Source organism: Sapajus apella, unplaced genomic scaffold, assembly GCF_009761245.1.
Source record: "Sapajus apella isolate SASKATOON/1434 unplaced genomic scaffold, GSC_monkey_1.0 scaffold4, whole genome shotgun sequence".
In the NCBI taxonomy this organism is placed as follows: domain Eukaryota; kingdom Metazoa; phylum Chordata; class Mammalia; order Primates; family Cebidae; genus Sapajus; species Sapajus apella.
In genome coordinates this window covers 7,875,741-7,895,227 of record NW_022436944.1, presented here as the reverse complement: position 1 = coordinate 7,895,227, position 19,487 = coordinate 7,875,741, and the positions used below count along the sequence as shown (strand labels likewise).

At 39.2% G+C, this 19,487-nt stretch overlaps 1 protein-coding gene and 1 long non-coding RNA gene across 2 annotated transcripts in view; both read left to right on the top strand.

Annotated features, from left to right (window-relative positions):
* PPM1L (protein phosphatase, Mg2+/Mn2+ dependent 1L) overlaps window positions 1-19,487 on the top strand; it is a 310,771-nt gene that overhangs the window by 51,289 nt on the left and 239,995 nt on the right. The window lies entirely within an intron of this gene.
* On the top strand, window positions 618-11,323 carry LOC116539136. The gene is made up of 3 exons (XR_004263926.1): window positions 618-628; window positions 5,077-5,081; window positions 10,852-11,323. It is a non-coding gene; the product is annotated as an uncharacterized LOC116539136 (long non-coding RNA).

Sequence of the window (19,487 nt, the reverse complement as noted above, 5' to 3'; positions counted from 1 at the left end):
GTGAAATTTGTTAAGTAAATGGATTTTATGTGTGGTAGGACTAGAGAAGTATCCTGGGAAGAGAACACTGTCCAGGTTAAGACTACCAGTCCATGGCCAGTCACAGGATGAAGAATATTTAAAGCAGAATCATCTATATTTTCTATGTTTCATGCACACCAGCAAATGATTCAGACTATGTTTATTCCCATGTGCCAGGGAGCTCTTGTGCTGATGTGATGAAACTTGGCATAGAACAGTCCTCCAGCAGAGCAGTGCCTGCCTGTTTATGCTGAGATAACTTGCACTTGCTTGATTTTACTCAGGGGACTTCTGCAGTTTTTTGTTTTGTTTTGTTTTTACAATGCCTCTGGTGTATTTACCTTTTAGTATTTTTCCTCTCCCACAGAGTCTCAGCCTGAGGTAATCTGACTGTCATATGGGAGGTTTGGGGTTTATATTATCTACAGATTATATATGTTGTATAGGTTTCCATGCTTTGTTTCGTACATAGTTTGAACTTATATAGTCATTTTCGGCATTCCTTCCTGTTCCTTCTTACTTTTAGCCACTGTGTAATCTGCCCTAGAGCTATTTCTATCCATTGCCTTGGTTGTGAAAGCAACAACCTCCCACCCGCAAGCCCTTAGTTTCAGAAGTGCTTTCCTTATGACTCCACAAAGGTATCTTGGTGGCTACGTCGGGTTCTGGCCAGCATTCTCTACTTAGACATCTTGTCCTACGAATTAACTCTATAATACTCCTCCTCTCTCTGCTTCCTTAGCAGAGAGGCTCATCTTAGTCTTTCTGGTTTCACGGTGTTTCAGAAAGCTGTAGTTTCCTTTCAACACCACCCTCATGGTTTTACCTTACTTTCTCTCACCCTTGGTCCCTGGGTTCCTAACCCTGAGCAGGAATCTGTGACAGTACCTGGTCATGTAATTAGGAGAGAGGCATCTGGTCATTATGTAACTAGGTTGTGGAATGCCAGATGAGCAAGTGGCTAGAAACCTACAATCCAGCTTGGAACTAAGGTTTCGTGGTGTTGGTGTGACCCCATGCAGGTGAGCAATTTACTCCGTGTTAGAACGTTTTCATTTTTAAAAGGCAGACCACAGGGTCTCATATGATCATTAGGAAGAACACGAATGTTTATTGAGCTCTGGGCTGGCCACTTCATTCTCACTTTCTTTTTCAGTTCTCAGAGCATTCTTGTGGTAGGGCAAGTGAGTGGCAGATGCATTGAGAAAAACATGCATATGGATACATACACATTCATATTTTGTTTATACTGTAAATTTTAAATCTGCCTAATAAAGTTATACTAGGGGACAGTGTGGTATTATAGAAAGAGCATGGGCTTTGAAAAATTCACAGACCTGAGTATCCTGGCAAAAGCAGTAGTCCTCCTGGGGCAATGTAGTTTTTAAAAGGTAATTTTTTTTTAAGGAGGTAAATACAGAGTTTGGGTGAACAAACAGATACAATTAAACATTTTTTTTAAACTTAAAATGTCTTACTACTCATATCACTGGTGTGGCTGTACAGACTCTTGGGAGCTAGAACACGGACTCTATTAAGATAAAGACTGGGAAACGTCCCTTCATGGATTAACTTCAAGATACCTGGATTCTCCAGAAAGCTCAGTGAGGTGAAAATAGAAGAAACAGTGCTGGCCAACTGGTCTGGCTGCAGCATTAAGGCGGATCCTAAGGTTGACTCACCATCTCAGTGTAAAATATGCATAGGGGACATTTAGGGTGCTAACTCAAAAGATAAACCAGGAGCAGTAGAAAGACATGTTCTCCCCTCACCTAAAAGTAGGCAGTCATATGCTCATACTGTTCACTTTCCTTCTTTTCTATGTGGTGTCGTTAGTCTAATCCTCTCTCTTTGGCAGGACCATCCCTGTTCCAGCATCTGATGATTGTTTAATCAAAATTATTTTCTCTGAATAATAACTTCAGAAATTAAGAACTCGTGTTGTATGTTAGATCATGGGTAATTTTTGTACAAATAATTTTTGAATCAAGAAAAAATTAAAATAGCGTGTCAGACAAGTTTAGATAAAAGTTAATGAAAAGTGTTCATGGTATTGACATATAATAACATAGATAGGCAGGCCTTATGGCTCCACTTAGGTGACTCTATTTTTTAAACAGTGTCTTCTAATGATTTTTACTGCTGTTATTTCTTTATTTAGCTATTTAATTATGCATGCCAATTGATGGATAGAGAACAGTTTTTCAAGTTAAACTTTGAGCCTTCACGTTCAAAGGCATATTTCCTTTGTTTTTAGAAATCTTTTTTGAGTTTGTGTAGTATTTAATTTTTAAAACCTGAGACTGAGAGACCCTTAGCATAGAGACTGTTAAATATAATTTAACTTTTAAAAAACCTCCTCCCTGTCAAAGAAAGGATCATTGTTTTTATTGAATTCTAAATGTTATTGTTTAAGCTTCCAGAGATTTAATATTTCAAAGTTCAGTAACCCATCTTTGAAAGTCAGAATGCCTGAGAGAATCCCATTTCCATATCTAAAATTAGAAACGACTTGCAGAGACTACAGGCATTTTTACCAGACATGGTAATTATATGTTTTCTCTTTTTGAGAAAACCTGAAGAAAAAAAATCAAGCATTAGTTCTCTACTGAATAAATAGTCTTTCTTTGGACAGTATCTCTGTTCATTTATGTTATTTAAGAATCAGTTGTAGCCACGTATCTGTGATGTTTTGCTTACTATTGCTCATTTTCTAATTTGAATTTTATTTTTCCCAAATAAATCTGTTAGGTCACACAAATGTTATCATTTCATAATTTTGTTTATGGATAACTACGTTTGTGAAATGTACCTTTGCCAAATTTACACAAATGCCTTTTTATATTTTGAGCATCTTCTTCATGTGCACTGGTTGCCATGCATGGGGGCTAATGTACACTCTAGCTTTGCCTTGTGACTTTAAATGGATTATAGTTTCTTAGAGTGTGTGGAGGATGCACATTTGTGGTTGGCCTCTATCGTACTGGACGACTGATCATCATGTGTAAGGGAGATCTGCCTCCTTCCTCACATTTGGGAAACTGACCTTGGGGAAGAGTTTGAGGTGGGACTGAAATGGAGGAAGGGAAGTATTCTCTGGAGACAGTGTGACCTTCTCCTGGCATCTGGGTTCTCCACCTCCTGCTGTTAGACTGCCCTGCTTGGGAAGCTGGCTGTGTTCCCAGCCTACAGAGGATTGCTGCTCAGGGTCTAGAGCTGTAGCCCAGCTAGGCAGATCATCTGTGATTTTTGATTACCACCTCTGTATTCCACTGGCATATGTAATTCAGTACTGAGTGTAATTTATATCACTTTGAAGTCTAATAAGTGTGTTTTTTAAATGTGTATCTTAATATTTGTCAAATTGTTTTTTTCTTCTTTTGTTAAAAGTAATTATTCCTGTATTGAATTTGAGAAATGAAAAACTAGAGGACTAATTTCAGAACAGTGGTACCTTGACTAGAATTACTGGGGAAAACTTTGTACTATTATGCTTGTCAGATTGTTGTCTGCCACACTGCTGTTCAACTTCACATTTAAAATGTACTTGAGGCTGTGGGCGGTGGCTCACGCCTGTAACCCCAGAACTTTGAGAAGCTGAGGTGAGCAGATCACTTGAGGTCAGGAGTTCAGAACCAGCCTGGCTAACATGGCGGAACCCTGTCTCTTCTCTCTCTACTAAAAATACAAAAATTAGCCAGGTGTGGTGGCAGGCACCTGTAATCCCAGCTACTTGGGAGACTGAGGCAGGAGAATTGCTTGAACCCAGGAGGCTGGGTTGCAGTGAGCCAAGATCATGCCATTGCACCCCAGCTTGGGCGACAGAGCGAGTCTCCACCTCAAAAATAAAATGAAATAAAATAAAATGTACTTGAATCTAAATCAGATACTACCTCTCCCACCTTTAAATCTGTGTGTAATTAAAGGTATAACCCATACCTACAGTCTATAGCTGGAATCTGGCCTGCAGACTTATTTGTTCTGCTCCGCATTTGAAAACCTGTAAATTTCACATAAGGACCAGATTCTCAGCATCCCTTGAAAATCTGCAACATATGTCAATATTGAGCCCATATTCTTGCCATGGCTGGAAAAAAGCAACAAGAACAACCCCCTCCCCCCTCTGACATCCTTGGTTTGACAGTTTGCCATACCAACTGGTGTCTCACGCTCAGTCTGCTTGGCCCATTTGCATTACTAGTCTTAGCTGTCTAGGTACCCTGGAAAACCACTCCAGCCTTATTTCTTTCTTGTGTTCACAACCTCTCTCTGCCTTATCTGTAGAACAACTTGCAGACATCCAAGGTAGGGGCTGTGCTCTCTAGCCTCTGGACCTTTGGACATTCTAAATGTTCTTCTGGAAGTGCCTATCCCCACTTCCTTCTCCTGGTTGACTCTTACTTAGCTTACAAGACCCAGCTTGATCACAGTGTTTGGGAAGCCATCCCTAATTTTCACCGCCTGGTTGTGTAAAGATACCCTCTGCAGAGTACCCTTCACTGCTATCTACATCTCAGTTTTAGCACTTAGCATACTCTGTGTTAACTGTTGTGTTACATATCTTTCTTCCCCTTAGATCTAGGGTCTGGAGGGCAGAGTCTGTGCTACACTTTTTTGTTTATTCAGCTAGTCACAATTGTTGGTACACAGTAGCTTTCAATACATACTTTTATTGACATGTCATAATATTGTCTGAGGCAATGAATCCCCACCTTAGCTGCATGTTAGAATCACTTGGACAGCTTTGAAAATCTAAGTAACATCTTGGCACAGTGGCAGGCTGTAGACACAGCATCTTGGGAGGCTGAGGTAGGAGGATTGCCTGAGCTCAGAATCTGAATGTAGCTTGGGCAGCACAGTGAGACCTCTTGGTCTCTGAAAAAGAAAGGGAGAGAGAGAGAGAGAGATGGGGAGAGAGAAAGAGAGAAGGAGAGAGAGAGAAGGAGAGAAAAAGAGAGAGGAGAGAGAGAGAGGGAGGAGGGGAAAATGTCCCTAAAATCTTACCATCCGACCGGGTGCTGTGGCTCATACCTGTAATCCCAGCACTTTGGGAAGCCAAGGTGGGCGGATCACGAGGTCAAGAGATTGAGACCATCCAGGCCAACATGGTGAAGCCCTGTCTCTACTAAAAAATACAAAAACTTAGCTGGGTGTTGTGGTGTGCACCTGTAGTTCCAGCTTCTCAGGAGGCTGAGGCAGGAGAATTGCTTGAACCTAGGAGGCGTAGGTTGCAGTGAGCTGAGATCGTGCCACTGCACTCCAGCCTGGCGCCTGGTGACAGAGTGTGACTCTGTCTCAAAAAAAAAAAATCTTAATATCCAGGCCACCACACCTCATACCAGTTACATCAGAATCTCTGAAGCTGGGGCCCAGGCATCAAGTTTTTAAAACTCCTCTGGTGATTCCAGTGTGCAGCCAAGGTTGAGAGCCACTGGCCTAGGACATTTAGGATGATCTAAAGAAAGGCAGTTTCCCCTGATTCAGTTTGAGATTAAAATATTTGGTGATGATTTTAGGAAAATCACTCAGGATGAACATTTTTTACTTAACTTTGGTGACATATGGGCATTTAAACAAGTAGGCACCCATCTTCAAGAAATCTATTCCTCCTACAACAGTCAAACAATTCTGGAAGCTACAGTGCTGACAAGCTACTAATCAGCAATGTCATGTGCAATTATTGACAGTTGTTTTTTGTTTTTTATAATTTTGGTAGTTTATGTTGGTGTAGCCATGCACCATTTCCTACCTTGCTACATTTTGATTTAAATTTCAAGTGGATTACTTTTCAGGCGCCCTACAAATTAACTTAGGCATTTACTGAGTTTCCAATGCCAATTGCTTTTCTTTCTTTCATATTCTTCTTTGTTTGGGACTGCTATTTGGACTAAAGACAAACAAAAACAGAACATTAACTGGTGTCTGATATGGATAACGCACCCGGAAGAAAAGCCATTATCACTTGGTGAAAGCTGTCACCAGCAGCATTGTCTAATAAATGATCAATCCTGAGTTCATTGTTAGTTCGGAGGAAGTTTCAGGAAAAAAATGAAAATAGTGAAAGAGCTGAGGAAATATTTATGAATTGGGATTACCTTTATTTTGGAGAATATTAGATTGAGGTGAAAGAACTTCTGTATGGGCACTTTTATTTTTGTGAATGGTAACTTTGTTCCTACTGAGAATGAGGTCAGTAGACATTTGGTTTAGAATTGAGGGAGTTTTAGAAATTTATGTCTAAAGAATAATTGTTTTTGTTTATAAAGACTATAAGATAGTAATATTAATTGTGTGATCTCTTTTCTGGGAAAGTGTTATGAAGAGGATTGATTACTGTCTGATCAGAAAACTTCTTGGGATTTATTTTAACTCTTTGATTGGAAAATCTCTTTCCATTAATCTTTGGTATCTGAACAAGTGATCTTTTTCACATTGCCCATTTATCTTAATGAGAAAGCTGATTTATCTACACTAAATTGGCAGGAGTGCCTTGTTGGTGTAGTAATTTAGATTTTCTAAGAATTTTCTGCTTATTCAGCTCTGTTTTCTCCTTTGAGCTAACTGTGAGGCTAAGGGGGAAGAATTTGGTTGTTCCAACTGCCCTTTGCCAGGATTTTCGTGTTTGTGTTGGGGGTGGGAGGGTGGGGGAGGGAAGCTTGGCTTCATGAGAGCTGCAGTGCAGGTAACATGGTAGAGTCCTGATAGTGGCTGCCTGAGAAGCTCTGGCCTATAGCTGGGGGGCCTCCCTTTCCAACCCCGCTCTTTGACCCCCGCTGGCTCATTTTCAGGCTGGGAGCAGTGGCATCACTTGACCTGGAGGAGAAGCAGCCAGTCCAAAAGAGCCAGACTCAAATCTCTGCCCAGCCTGGCTGTCACCTTCAGGCACCTGAGAACACTCAGCATGTAATTATGTGCCTCGAGACAGTGGCTTCTCTCACAGAGCAGAGAAGGGGACTGATTAATCAGTTAGTAGTTAGTGTAGTACACTCAGCTGGATCTCTCTTCACAGCCTAGTGAATCAGGGGTTGAATTTGGAATTCTTCCCTCCTCCCACCTTTGTAGAGCAGCCTTTCTGAAGCGGAGAAGAAGGTCACTGTGGGGCATTCTACCTTCCTGGTCACCTGTCCCTCTACTCATCGCTCCTGACAGCAGCTTTCTTCCCTGCCCCCATATGATCAGGGAACTGATCAGATGACTTGAGTAAAGAAGTGCTGGCAGTACCCACAGAAAGGTGTGTGCGCTGTCAGCCAGGGCAGGGAAGGGCTGCCAGCTATTAATGTCAGTGTGCCTGGCACCAGCATGCCTCCCAGAATCTGCAATCCAGCTCTGCCAGCATGAGGCTGCTGTTTGGAAATATGAAGTTCTGATCTGATTCTGGCAAAATACATATTTTTTTCTTGAATTGCTTAATTATTATCCTGATTTCCTCTTCCTTTGATTGTGGAGATTTGGCCTGAAGTGAAGGCCACTAACAGTGCCATGATGGCAGTTTGGTAGATGAAGAAATGCCAAAAAAAGTGATTATATTTGCCACAGCTCTGAAGTAAAAAATTTCCCATCCTTACCTCATAATTCCTGCCTTTACCTCCATCTTCTATGGAGTTTCTTATCTGAAGGCTCAACTTTAGTTTTCAGGCCAATCTGGATAAGCAGTTTCAACCCCTCAGCTGCAGGGGTTCAGAATACATTTCCAGACAGGTGACCCCCTGGATTCTCATGGTGCCCACTGAGTCTCAGCTCTCCTTACTCTCTACTTTGTGCCCAGACTTCTAGCTTCACTTTGATAGCACTGGGCCTTGGGAGCTGACTTTGTGAAGATTGTTGGTGCTGAAGTATGACCTCATTACAGATAATAGCATTTGTGTTCTGGCTTGCTCTTACCATCTCTCCAATAGTACAGTAGAGTCCTGGCTTGAGCTTATAGCCCAACTGCTTACCAATACCACCTACTTATGTGACTTCTGGATGTCATTCACTCCATCCTGTGTTTTGGTACTTTCTTGAGGAGAATGAAGCCTGGTGGAATGAACAAGGCAAGTTTGATCCCTGACAGACCTAGCTCTAATGCTATGCCTGGCACATCTTACTTGTAGTCTTAGGTATGTTTCTCTCCAATCCTCAGTTCTTCAGAGGTAAAATGAGGGTACTGTTTCCTATCTTACATGTTTGTAGTGGTTATATAATATACTGGATGTAAAATACCTACCATGCTTCTGAGCCCTTAGGAGGAATTCACATCTTAATTCCTTTCCTTTATCTGCTATCTCTGCTTGGTATCCTGCATCATGACTGACATTACCATACCCTTCGTATACAGGAAAGCATTTCCTTGCTTGACTGCACCTCTGTATTTGGCTTTTGCAGTTGGTCACTTTTCTCCCAGTCTCTGCTTAATGTGTGTGAGTAGGTCTTGGGCCAGGTCTTCATCCTGACTGTCCTGTCCCTCAAGAGGTGATTATGCAAATCTAAGAAGGGAGCTACTTTTATTGCTCTCACTCCTGTCTCAATTTGCTAGCTGTTCCTGTGATTAAAATCAGCCTACATGTATTTACCCTTCAGATGGGCCATGTGGTTCCACATGTAGTCTTATGAAATAAGTTACCATCCTTTGTAATCTGGAGTCTTCTGGTTTCCAACTGGTTTAGCTCAGCAATGGGAATAACATTTGTTGCTATTAAATTGGTCCCTAGTGGCCCAAGCAGCTGGGTATGAATCAGCAGAGTTGAAAATATTTTAACCAGAAACATTTGGACTTGGCACCAAAGTCCAAAATTGTTCTGGGTTGTATTGCCCAGACCAAGGCAATACAGAGGTCAGCCAGCCAACTGACAGGGCATATAGCTACTAGCATTTGCATATGGATGACCTGTCAGCAAATCCTGGATGCAAGTTTAGTATCTAAAAAGAAAAGAAGGTCATAAATTGTATATTATTTTGCCTTGCATAGCAAAATCTGAAGTTGTTTAAAATGCATCTCATTATGCACTCTCATGTTGATGACCTGGATCTAGTTTGCAACATCTGTTAGGTTGACTTTATGGTTATTGTAGGTTTCAGGGAGTACTCAGAAGCCTGTTTTACAAATGTCATAAAGTGAATGGAAAATATTTTCTGTAGTTTCAAATAATAGAACCCCAGAGGCCTTTGATCATATTGAAAGAGCCCATGGTCAGCTTAAATATCCCTGGGTTTCTATTCATTATGTTATGGCCCTCTGAAGTAATCAGTTCTAATTACACTGAAGAAGGCATTTGATTTTCAATGACAGATTAATGCCTAAGTTGGAATATGCAAAGGGATGGAAATAGTGGAAACAAATGAAATAAATGCCTGATAGCTTGTCAAACTACTCTAATGAAGGGGTCTAAGTAAGGGGCCACTGTTCCTTACACTTAACAACGGAATGTGTATGAAGGGACTAGACTGAATACCAGTCCTCTTCTATCTCCCTTGTTACTCCCCATCCTGAAATGAAAGCACTCTAGTGAATCAAGATGTCTGTGAGTAATCAGTACTACAGTTCTCATCCATCAAAATCATTGAGCGTTGCTTGGATTGTGTTTTCTGACATAGGGCTTGGCAAAGTATGGCCTGTGGCCAGTTTTTGTATAGCTTATGAGCTAAGAATGGTTTTTATGTTTTTAGAGAGTAAGAGAAAACAAAAATGAATATTCAACAGAAAACCTATGAGACTCACAAAGCCTAAAATATTCACTATCTGGTCCCTTTACAGAAAAAGTTTCCCAACTCCTGTTTTAATATGTTAATGAGATCTTTATGAGCTTAAATTGAACATTCTTAATTGTACCCTCTGTGAGGTTAGCACAATGGAAATGTGGCAAAGGTATGGGCTTCAGAGCTGGACAGATATGGTTCTGAATCCTGACTCTGTGACGTTCTACCTGGAGAACCTCAGGTAGAACTTAAGCCCTTTAAGCCCCAGCATCTTCAAGGTAACTCAGTGCCTTCCCTTCCACTTAGTAGGATCATAGCAAATGATAATTCTTCAGTCAAAAAATAGTAGACCACCTATAATGCCTGTAGGCAGCTGTAAAAACATTGCAACAGGCTTGTGTGCAAATGGGCAAAGGGAGAAGCAAGGCTTGGTAAACACCCAGGGCTTGCCAGGACTTGATGTGGCACTGAGTGGGCATCGTTTTATTACATCAGTCCCAAAGCAGGTTCCTCTGGACTGCGGCATTGCTATCACTCCTCCAAAGCTGGCTTCTGCTTCAGATTTTGATGAGGGTGCTTTTTTCTCAGCTCACTATGTTGGTGCCTTCCATACCCTTCAGCTGCCTGAAGATGTTCTTGTTGGGCCTCTGCACTGGATACTTAACCGAATATATGTGACCCTTTGGCCGTTTGTTGGTGATTTGCTGCCAAGAACTATTCTTTCTGCCTTTTCTCACCTTCCTCTTTTCTTTCTTAAATGTAATTGTGCATTAATTGGGTCAAAGAGAATTTGATCCTTCCTAACTGTTCCTTTCCTAAGTTGTCACTGTGATTTCCAAGTAACATTAGACAAGGGATTTAAACCATTGTTCCTTTTTCTTTCTTCATAAAATGAAATTGGCAATATTGCTGCTTTATACCAGAAAGACTCAAAAGCACTGCATTCTGGGCAAAGAATGTGTAGGTACTTTTCAATGGAGGCTGAAGTTGTGGGTGTGATTTTAGAAATAGTCTTCCTGGAGCTTGCTTGTTTTGAAGTGACTGAGCCTAGAAATGTCTTTGGCTATATAGTTATACAGTGCTTGATTTTAATAGAAGAGGTTTGATAAGAGCACTTTTTTTTGGAGCCTTGCATTCAGTCTGAGAGTCTTCAAGAGAGGGTATGCAAAGACAGGCTGTTCTCCCTTTCCCTGGAAAGGTGGGATTGCTTGGCAAGTAGCCTTAGAGGAAGTGTTTAGTGTGTGGCATCAGGGAGAGGGGCTGCTGGCCAGGATTTCTAACACTGTGATTACAGGTAGCACATGCTAAATTAGGGTTCTACACCCCTAATACATGGCCGCATTAAGCAGGAAGTGAAGAAGCCTGAATGTGAGAAAGTCCTTGACAACCTTATAATAAAGTAGGTGATGTTTATAATGTCTATTATGTATATAACATTTGTTCTTTCAGGACAGAATGTCTTGTTGATTTGTTACTTAAATATTCTACAGGGATATTCCTTTTGTCCTCTTTGATACTTTTTGTTGTTGTCTAAGGGTCAAATGGCAGGTTTTTTCAACTAGGTAAAGAAAACCCCGTTTTCTGGATGCCAAATATTTATTTCATGTACTTAATGACACTGAACACTTAAAAATGGTTAAGATGGCAAGTTTTATTTAATATCTATTTTATTACAATTAAAAAATTCAATTTTCCATACCTCAAATTATGGAGAGGCAATTAACTTTCAGTATTAAAGAAATTATTTAAATAAAAGATATCTCTAGGTTTAATTTTTTTTTCCTTTGGCTTCTTGACATTTTCAAGTTTAAAAAAATGTGCCTTACTTTTTTTTTTTGAGACAGAGCCAGAGCCTCACTCTGTCATCCAGGCTGGAGTGCAGTGGCACAATCTTGGCTCACTGCAACCTCCTTCTCCCGGGTTCAAGCGATTCTTGTTCCTCAGCCTCCTGAGTAGCTGGGACGAACAGGTGTATGCCACCACACCCAGCTAATTTTTGTATTTTTAGTACAGACAGAGTTTCACCATGTTGGCCAGGCTGGTCTCAAACTTCTGACCTCAGGCAATCCACCTGCTTCAGCCTCCCAAGGTACTGGGATTACAGGCGTGGGCCACTGTGCCTGGCCTGCATTACTTTTACAACCAGATAAAATTTCAAAAAATTAGCAATGTCCTGGGAACATTAATCCTCTCATACTTCTATAGCAAGTTTCACCCATTGATTTGCCTTCATGCATGCATTTAAGTGATGTTTTTAGTTTTGAATTTAAAAATATTATTCTCTGATAACCCTTGCCTCAGAGATTCAGAAGTGAAGGAAATATATTTGATTCAGTGGAACATTCTGTGTATGTTTTACATGCACTTTATTCTGGAAAACAATTTTTATCAACTTAACGGTACACATCGCTACATCTGAAACAAGTAAAATGGGCAATTGTATAGTCTACACATTTGAGAAATTTTGTTTATAGATACATAGAAAAGTAAAGATCTTTTACTGTTAGGTATTTTATCTTTTAAAAACTGCAACTGACGAGATATATTAACTTGCTTAGATCAAAAGAATGTGGAGTTAAGAAAATATCTGGAAGAGCTTACAACCTTCTATTGCCTAGAAACCGCCTTTCTTTTCCCACCTAACATCTCATTTCGTTGCCTTCCCTTCCTCTGCAGAGCTGTGTCTTCATGCCTGTCTGGGCAGCTGGGTCCTAATGGGATCTGAACAGTAGATAGTGCCCCAGATCAGGTTAAGCCTGAAGCACAGGCCAGAGTGAACTAACTTCAGCATAGGTGAAGTAGGTGGATGACTTAAAATGACATATGAAAAAGACACCTTGCACATGCATGTTTATAGCAGCACAATTCACAATTGGGAAAATATGGAACCAACTCAAATGCCTGTCGATCAGTAAGTGGATGAACACACACCATGGAATACTACTCAGCCATAAAAATGAATGAAATAATGGCATTCACAGCAACCTGGATGGAATTGGAGACCATTATTCTAAGTGAAGTAACTCAGGAATGGAAAACCAAACATCATATGTTCTCACTTATAAGTGGGAGCTAAGCTATGAGGACACAAAGGCATAAGAATGATACAGTGGACTTTGGGGACTCGGGGGAGGGTGGTAAGAGGGTGAGGGATAAAAGACTACACATTGTGTACACTGTATACTGCTCATGTGCACCAGAATGGATGCACCAGGATCTTAGAAATCACCACTAAGGAACTTATCCATATAACCAAATACCACCTGTTCCCCAAAAACTATTGAAATTAAAAGAGAGAGAGAGAGAGAGAGAGAGAGAGAGAGAGAGAGAGAGAGAGAGGGAGAAAGCAAGGGACTTGAGACACACTTAGCATCCTTTGTGCCTTTTTTCTCATTTCTGCACAGTTAAATTTTACCTATCCTTCATTATCTGGCTTAAACACTCTTTTATGAGACTGTATTTAATTCTTCTACTCCAGCATAAATACCTTCTACTTCCTCTGAATTCTCCAGGCATAACTGTTCCCAAATTATTTTGTGAGGTTGTAAATAGATACTCATTGAAGATAGTGCTGGTCAAATAAGTTTGGGAATTCCTGTATGTAGAGCTGGTTTTAAGGGAGCAGGTACAGGGGAGGGGGAGGTTGGTGGTGCTTATTAGCATATTAAAGAGCCTGCTTAATCCAGTGTTAAAAAACTTTTGATTACAGAATTTTTTTCTTCAGGAACGATGATTAGAATTTCAAGGAAGGCTAAAATTGTCTATAGTGGTGCTTAATAAACATTATTTCAAGGAATAACTGTCCTTATTCCCTCATAATATAGTATCTATCATTCTATCATTAGAAATTATTCCCAAGGACTGTGCAGAGTACCAGATTTCTAGAACATGTAATCAAAGAGAAAAGAAAGGGTGAAGAACATAAAGAGAAAATAGATTTTTGCCAACATAAACCAAACATTTTACATTTTGCTTAGGGCAGGGCTCTGAATAAGGGCACACATCCAGTTCTCCAGTACTGGAGCAGTGATAGGTTATAAATGTTCTAAGTTCTTTTTCCCTAAGAAGGATTAGTATGTTTAAGTTAGATGCGAAAAACTGAAAGGAAGAGGAATCCTAATGGAAACACAATTCATTTACCAGAAAGTCATCTTCCTTACACTCTTCTATTTTTTACATTCTCACACAAATATACCCTCAGCATACAAATAACCTTCCCTTTTCCATAGAACCCTTAATTTTTCCTTCATTGAAAGAAGAGACAGAGGAAGGGAGAAGTTTTAAAATATCTGGATTTCAATTAAACCGATTCTTCTTTCCTCCTTAAGAGTAAAAAGTATTGGAGAAATGGAGAAAGGAGTGGATTGTGTCTATGTGTGTGTACATCTACAATCAAGAGCAGTTTCGTGTGTGTGTGTGTGTGTGTGTGTGTGTGTGAGAAGAGAGAGAGAGATAGAGATAGAGAGAGAGAGAAACCTATAGACCTCAGATTGAAGCTTAAACTATTTGTGAGTATAGTAGTAAGAATTGTTGGGTTGTTTCTTTTCTGTGAAAAACAACATTTTGTGAAATGGGAAAGAAAATTTATTTTCTTTGAAGATACAAATATGGCCTAAGGAAATGCAGTTAAAATGTGAGATTTAAGAAAGACAGAGAGTCTTTTTTTTTTTTTTTTTTTAACCTAACTAAGCACTGGCTCTATAAATACAAGATATCCTTAGTTTGATGTTAAATAATTTCCAAGATTCCTTAATTTTATATTGAAGACAATGGCCAATACAGTTCTTTTCTGTCAGATATTTATCTTTGCTGGAGGAAAACTCAGGACCTTGTGTAGCTGATGAAGAAATATAGGGGAAAAAATCTAGAAAACTATAACTGGAAGAAGTTATGTTTATGCCACTTCTATATTCCTGAATAAATGGACAGCAAGGCATCTTTACCTTGCTGTCCATTTGGAGAGCATCTTTACCTTGCTGTCCATTTGGAGAGCATCTTTACCTTGCTGTCAATGAGGCCTCCATCATAAGATTTGAGAACTTGTTTGGCCTCACTTCTAACCTTATTTTAGAATTGCACTGAGAACCTTGGACACATGGTTATTCCACAACCAAGGTCCCCTTCCTTCTACTTTCCATTCTGTTATGTCTGAGGATGTTTTTTTTATTGGTGATTATTGATTAGAATAGTTCTCAATAATCTCTTTAGTTCTTGGAGTTACTAGGGATTATAAATTCTTGCTAGTGACATTGGCATAAGGAAGAATGTGGAAAAGACAGTGAGTATAAGAAAGTGGTAGAAAAGAAGAAAACTTACGAGGAGAAAAACATGTGGAGAGAAAGAGAACAAAAAGGAAGCCGTAGATACATTTGGATCTACCAGTTGTCTTCTTGATCTCATACTTACGTGGGTGCGTTCGGTCTGTAAACTGTGAGGATTTATCTGAAATGGAAGGGCTTTCCAAAACCAGGAGTGGAATATAAGATTATATGACAGATCAAGTAGTTTGAGGAATCACTGAAGATTTTTGGCTAAGTGAATGGCTTAATAAATGTGCTTTAGCATGATTAATGTCAGAGGTGGAAGAACAAAATGGGTTGGAAGAGAGGCAAGATTTGTTGAGATGTGAGGTAATGAAAGTGTGAACTACAGCAGTGGTATTGGTGAGTAGAGAGGAAGGCATGTCTGTAAAGACAGAAATGGGTAAAGATAATTGGATGTGTATGATAATCGACATCTGAATTTTTGTGCAGCACCTACTTCAAATACTCTTTTCAAATCTAGCAACATATGGGAAATCCCAATATTTTAATCTTCGAACTATTTTTCTTTAACTGCTTTTCTATTGTGGTGGCATTTTTCTTTTTTCTTACTATTTCAGGTCATGTCCTAATTTTGGCTGCCTAAGTAAAGATTTCAGTGCTTTAATGGACTGAAGGAGACAAAATGGGCAGAGGTGACTGAAGATCTGTGCCTTAGTTACTGAGAAAGTTGTGGTGCCATTGATGAAAGACAGAGATTTGAGAAAGGGAATTGGTTTGATTGAAGGAATGATTTGTAGGAGGCAAGTTCAGCTTTGGGCATATTTAGATTTAGGTGACAGTTGGCCAGATAAGTATTCTCTTTTGATAGTAGACACAGGAATTAGAACCAGAAATTTAAGCGTCAGCTATGTGGAACTGTTGGTTAAAATCATGGAATGCAGTCTATTCATCAAGGATTGTGTTTTGCAGAATAACTACATTTAAGAGATGGAAGGAAAAGGAGTATTTAAAGAGAGGTAGAATGATAGCACAGGAAAACCCAAAAAGTACCAGTCAGGGAACCTCAAAGAGAAAAGAATTTGAAGAAGTTTAATATTACCAGATACTGGAAGATGTCAAAGTGAAGTAAGCACATTGGCTTTGTTGAGAAGTTTGAAGATCTTCAAGAGAAGTACCGAACACACACAAAAAAAGGTTATGAAGCACAGATCAAACTACAGCTTGAGAAAGGTTTGGTGAAGTTGAAACCAGTGTAAACTTAATGAAAAGAATAGTCTTGGACATGGTTTGTATGAAATTCGCACCTTACTCAGATTGTTAGAACACAGTATTTGTTTGAAAACCTTTGTTTAGCATTTGTGGCATAGTCCTAGTAAACTGGAATGCCTTTGATCTGATGTCCGACTGAGTTTTTGAGCTCACTGCCCTACATTTCGTTTGGTTCTTAACCCAACTTGGTAGCACTTCTAGTACATCAAAATATTGACTAAAATAACAAGAAGATAGGGTTTAAAACTTTGGAAAATAACATAGCTCACAGAAAAAAGTAGCAGTTGTGCTATTAAAAATCGGATTCCACTTGATAGAGCCGTTTTCACTGTCCTTGTTTCCAACTTTCATTGGTCTTGTCTGACTGCTTTTCTTCCATTGCCATTTTTTTCATTTTTTATTTTATTCATTTATGTAGTTTTTATTAACACAGTAATTATATTTATGGGGCATAGTGTGATGTTTTGATACATGTATACACTGTGTGAAAATCAAACCATGGTATTCAGCATATCCATTACTTAATACATTTATCATTTCTTTTTGATATGTTTTGGGACAAGCAAAAACAAGCTGGTCTTTTTTTTGTTTGTTTTTGTTTTTAATTTGTACATGGTTCTAACTTCTGTTGCCCTGTCTTTTTTGGTGAGCTGCCAGAAGTCCTGCCTTGTTATTTAGTATTTGGTCAAAAGTGATTAATACATTGCTGGTTAGCTTGGTGGTGAAGTTGAGCAGCAGATGAAAGGAAATGGAATGGTATAAACCAATTATCATGATGATGGTAGACAGTAAGCAATGAGCCTAAAATGATATTCTGGGTCTAAGAATTCTAAACCAGGTTTTAATGCCTCTAACTTCAGACAGATCACTTAATCTCAGTCGGCCTAAATTTCTTCTTTTAAATTATGGAAAACAGTTTTAAAAATTGCACTTTGTAAGGTAGCCTGAAATGTGTAGAATGGCATTACCTAGTCTCATTTAATATAACATAAAAAACAGAGTAGGCCAAGTTATAAAAATCACTTGATGGAGGTCTAGACTCTAGGCCTAAGTTTTCCTTTGGATTCCAGCATTGTTGAAGGCAAGATATTTTCGACTCTCCAAAATTCATTTTCCTTTGGACAAGTGAACCCTGTACTACAGATACAACAATAATGACGATAACAGTTTCCATTTATTGAGCACTATTTGTCATATATTGTTCATTCATTTATTCAGCAGATATTTATCAATTACCCACTATGTGTCAGATTGTCTTGTAGGTGTTTTCTAGATAGTATGATAGGTATTCTACAGTAATGAAAAAATTCTTGCCCTCATGGAGCTTACATTCTAGAGGGGATAATTGGTCAGTAAACAAAATAGGTTTTCACTGTTTAATATACTGTATATTTTGTGTATTTATTTTGCTAATTGTCCTTCTCTATGTACTAGCATAGCTAGAGGGAATGGATCCATGTGGGAAGGGAGATTAGCCTGGAGAAGTAGGTTGGTACCATTATTTTTATTATTTTTTAAAAAATAGATCTTAGGTATACAGAATTAATCATATTTTTTTGCTTCATGACATTCTTTGTCATTTTATTGTTACTAATAATGCAAGGAAATCCTATGAACCTGTCATTGACTGTGATATCTAGAACATTGGCAAGAATTTTGATCTTTTAAGTTCTCCCATTCATTCCTTATTTTGGCGTCATTTTTTTTCTTTTTTTTTTGAGACGGAGTTTCGCTCTTGTTACCCAGGCTGGAGTGCAATGGTGCGATCTCGGCTCACCGCAACCTCCGCCTCCTGGGTTCAGGCAATTCTCCTGCCTCAGCCTCCTGAGTAGCTGGGATTACAGGCACGTGCCACCATGCCCAGCTAATGTTTTGTATTTTTAGTAGAGATGGGGTTTCACCATGCTAACCAGGATGGTCTCGATCTCTTGACCTCGTGATCCACCCGCCTCGGCCTCCCAAAGTGCTGGGATTACAGGCTTGAGCCACCGCGCCGGGCCGGCGTCATTTTTTTAAGCCAGGCAGCAGGGACGATGTGGAGTCCAGATATGAGGTAGGAAGAGAACAGAGGCAAGGAGACCAGTTGGAGGCGGTAGATAAGGAGAGGATGATGATCACCTTAGTAGTAGTGGAATGAAGAGCTGGGTGAGATTGGCTTTATGAGAGAATGCAGTATTGCATTGTCATCATGGCATGGAGTTATGAGTCAGCAACTCTATATGCATGTTTAGATAAAGTACATGATGATGAAATCATCCTTGGTTTATTTGCTTTTATGCTTTCAACATGTACAAAGTTAGAGAATCTCAAATTTTTATTTCAGATTTAAAATTTTGTTGTAAAATAATTAAGACATAAAAGTACATACAAAAGGATGTAAAGTTTAATGCACTAGACTACCATATTCACACTGCCTAGCATAAGAAATTAAATATATTAGCCCTCATATTACCCTTACTGATTTCATTTCTTTGTCTTCAGCCCCAGTAGTAATTCTGCTGTTTACTGCTTATCATTTTCTTGCATAACAACTTTTACTACATTTGTATGTCACTATAAGATAGCTATTTGTAGTATTGTTTTGTATGGTCTTAAACTTTATGTAAATGGTATGCTGTGTGTATTCTTTGACAACTCTGTTTAGCTCAGAGTTGTTTATGAGATTCATTCATGTTGATGCATGTAGCATTAGTTCACTCATTTTCATGGCTGCCTATTGTGTGGGTATACCATGATCTATTGAACTCTTTTTCTGTTAACGGATATTTCATTGTTTTTAATGTTTCAGCAATACATTGTTCCTATGTGCCAATGTTCCTATGAACATTTTTGTAAATATTTCCTTGTGTACATATATGAGTTTTTTTAAGGATATATTTTTAAGAGTGGAATTTCTGGGTAATAGGATATACACCCCTTAAACCTTAGTAGCTATTACTAAATTGTTCGAACCAGTTTATACCCCCATTTGTAGTGCAAGATAGAGAAGATCCTTGGATTTTACATCTGGGAAGACAGTCTGTATTTTGTAGACTAGTGCTTCTGAACAAGAATGATACAGTGTTTGACGGATGAGAATCACCCCTCCTGGCCCTCAAAAGCACACATCTTTTCCTCCCCCTATTCCTCTCTAGGTTTTTACCCCTTGGTGTGTATATGTTTTTATACTGGGAACCAGAACACATAATCATAAGAAAATCTTACTTACTGAGCCTAACTTGCTCTCTAAGGATTGTCAATTTAGTGGTTAACTGATTT